A 3217-nucleotide genomic window follows, 5' to 3' on the forward strand; every position below is an offset into this window, starting at 1 on the left:
TGTGCACAGGAGTGATAATATCTGCATACTTCACATACTACACTGCATTTTGTTTACCCCATTCCACAAAAAAGAGTGACAACTAGATCGAACTACCTCAACACAATGTAAAGACAGGTCATGAGCATTAAAAAACAGACCACAATATGGCACTCATTATAAAAACAAAAATAGTTTTTTCCAACAAAATATTTCAGTATTGTGATTGGCATGCCTTTCATTCAGGAGGCACACAATTTCAGGCAGTAAGTTATTAGCACATTAAAGACTGTTGATTTAAATATTTAAATGACCCTGGGGACCAGCATTATTAAACCTACTATCCTAACTTGTGCACTGTTCACTTTAAAAATTAATATAAAATCTCCTAATTAATTTTATGAACTAAAATTTTTGGGGAGAACACTTACCAATGCTCCTAGAAGTGCTCAAGTGTGTGATATTTCTGGAAACATTCCCCTTTCTGAAGTGGCATTCCACAGAACTTGCAAATGTAGACAGTCATACTTCTTTTTTTTGTGAAATGTGCAAACATGGCATTGCCTTGAAGGATGCTTCCCCTTGGAATGTTCACTCTTCACAATTTTCAGGAGGGTATGTTTCTGCATATCACCCGAGAGTCGCCCTGGAGGGTCCACATGAGGCCTGCGTGGGGTGGGAGTTGATGGGCCCAGGCTCACTAAGTCTGTGTCTGACTCTGGTTCTGCCGCCACCATCTGGTCTGTAGCCCAGGCCTTTGCCACATTCATCAGAAATGCTTTTTATTTCAAATTTGAATCAGGGTTTAGATTTTTGTGATTTTTTTTTTTATTTTTTGCTGTCCCCGCAATGTTACTACCCGCATTTTTGTCGGAGCTACTGTCACTTTTAGTGTCTGTGGCCTCAATTCTTTGTTCTCCACTGTCACTGCCACTGTCTGAGTCACCATCACTCCGCCTCTCACAAGGCATGTAAGCTAGCTCACTGGAGAAGAATTTGTCCTTGATCCATATCCCACCACTAACTACTGGCTGGTACAAACAAATTGAAGACAGGCAAAGCATTCTCTTTTAGAGGGGGGAAAGAAAACAGCTAGGTCATGTTACTGAATACTAATCAAACGTTCCGGAGTTTTATGACTCAGTATCTATGCAGCTGCACGGCAAAATAGCAAGGTATAGTGTGTTGCAACCTAACGTGTCCTAAAATCATATCATGCGACCGGTCCACCACGTTTAAAAGCGAAAAGCATGATATCATGCGACCAGTCTTTTAACTATTAATGTCTTAGTATGCCTACTGGGGCTCACGGTAGTATAGATGGTTGAGACATCGTGCTACAAGCCGGAAAGTCGCTGGTTTGATTCCCAGTGAGGTCACTGAATTTTTCAAATGACCTAATCGCACTATGGTCCTCAGGCCGACTCAGCCTCTAACAGATACGAGTACCAGGAATCTTCCTGGGGGTAAAGGGTGGACTGCCTAAAATATGTGACAGCCTTGACATCACACAACACTATTGGACTCCATGGCCTATTACAGGGATAGCTACATCTTTCAGTGTTCCTCTTTCTACCACAGGATTGATTATGAAACAAAGCAACCTTTTGTGAGCATTTTTATGTCATTGGCAAATTATAAAATGATTACTACATTCCATATTTCAGTCTGAAAACAATAAGATATAATGAAAAATATATAGTGTGACATGTTGAGCTATGGATGACGCCCCTCCCCCACCCCCGCCAGCCGTGATGCGCCGAGCGAAGCCAAAGTTAGCCGAGTCCTAGCATCCTGGTCGCTATGCAAAGCAAGTCAACAGCGATGACATCACCAAGGGCAGCACGGGTAAACAGGATTGCGAGAGACGATGGTGGTAACAGCGGTTACTACCGCTAGCGTTACTAGCAACACAGTGCCAGGCAACAAGGGTGCTTATTACGTGGCCGTTTTCTGTATTGTCCGATCGAGGCTACATGAGGCGCAGCGAAGGCTATTCACAGTTAGTCCTGGAGCTACCTACGAGTCAGTCCTCGAGCTACCTCCGAGTTAGTTCCGAGTTAGCCAGCAACCAGTCAGTTGTATTGTGGCATTTGGAGTGTACTAATTGTGATACTGCAGATAGCAGTAATCGTAAATCTGTAATTTGGGTGATTGTAAATGCGAATGTGAAATAAAATTCGCTATGCCAAATACATCGTGAAGTTATTTGTCGCGATATACGCCCAATACGCGACAACTGGTGTCAGAAGTGGGATTTGGACTTACACACGTGATCAACGAGATTCGAATTCAAGACACGTGACAATTTGGTGTCAGAATTTTTACGAACTTAAACACGCCTGAGAAATAATTGGATTGTTGTGCATCGAGTATTTTACTGCTACAACATGGACATGGAAAAGATGATGGAAATGTTGGCAAGAATTGACGCCAACGTGAAATCTAACCAAGTAAAAGCAGATGCCGACCGAGTGCACATGCAAGAAATGTTCCGCACCCATCAAGAAAAGGCGGAGGCCAATAGAAGAAAAGACAGAGAAGATTTCCTGGCGACGTTAGAATTCAATCAAGAAAAAGCAAATAGCATGCTGGCGAAATTAGACGCCGACTTCAATGCCTGCAGGAAGAGACGTTGGCCTGCCCAGTGGACACAAAACCTGAGACGGCACAACAAGAAGAGGTCCCCATAGTGATACCGGTAGGATTGACGATGGCCTACCAAGAAACGGAGGCACGTTCAGAAGATTAAAAGCCGGCTTCAGTGCACAGGAAACCTGTGGCGGCAGAACTACTAGAGGTACCCGTAAAAGACGCCGAAGTAATGCCAGTCGGAGAACCGAAGAAGAAAAGGCGTAGGGACCGAAACCGATGAAATAAGAAAATCTCGACACAGGAAAATTGCGGACCCCAGAACAAATTGGCCGTTGTTCACAGGAAGGTGTCCCGACATGCAACAGTGGCATGGCGTCGGAGGAACATCGTCAGAAAATCCTGGACCCAAGGAGATCATGAATCCCAGATGAAGCTGGCTGCCACCTGCAGGAAGACATCCCGTCGCGCGACAGTGGCACGAGGTTGGAGAAATGCCTTCAAGAAGGAAACTCCCCAGGGAACCTTCGGATGTCAGACGGAAAAGGTGACAACCAAGGGCGTCATCGGAGGGTGTAGATCAGGACAGCGATCGCACCAAGAAGGGAGAATTTGTAAGAAGACCATCTACGAGATTGTCAGCGTG

General features: G+C 44.6%; 1 protein-coding gene and 1 long non-coding RNA gene across 6 annotated transcripts in view; one reads left to right on the forward strand and one right to left on the reverse strand.

The window, feature by feature from the left end:
• The window catches only part of LOC111861626 (vacuolar protein sorting-associated protein 72 homolog), a 21266-nt gene that overhangs the window by 16368 nt on the left and 1681 nt on the right, over positions 1–3217 (forward strand). The gene's annotated exons all lie outside the window — the stretch shown is intronic.
• LOC111861628 overlaps positions 1–3217 on the reverse strand; it is a 15427-nt gene that overhangs the window by 7968 nt on the left and 4242 nt on the right. For 2 of the 5 annotated variants that reach the window (XR_002842283.2, XR_002842280.2), the window contains exon 1: positions 411–451. The exons of the other annotated variants lie outside the window; for them this stretch is intronic. This is a non-coding gene — a long non-coding RNA (uncharacterized LOC111861628). Of the gene's footprint in view, positions 1–410; positions 452–3217 lie in introns of those variants that run through there. 5 annotated transcript variants of the gene reach the window in all.

The sequence above is a fragment of the Cryptotermes secundus genome, unplaced genomic scaffold (genome assembly GCF_002891405.2).
Source record: "Cryptotermes secundus unplaced genomic scaffold, Csec_1.0 scaffold43, whole genome shotgun sequence".
Taxonomy (NCBI): domain Eukaryota; kingdom Metazoa; phylum Arthropoda; class Insecta; order Blattodea; family Kalotermitidae; genus Cryptotermes; species Cryptotermes secundus.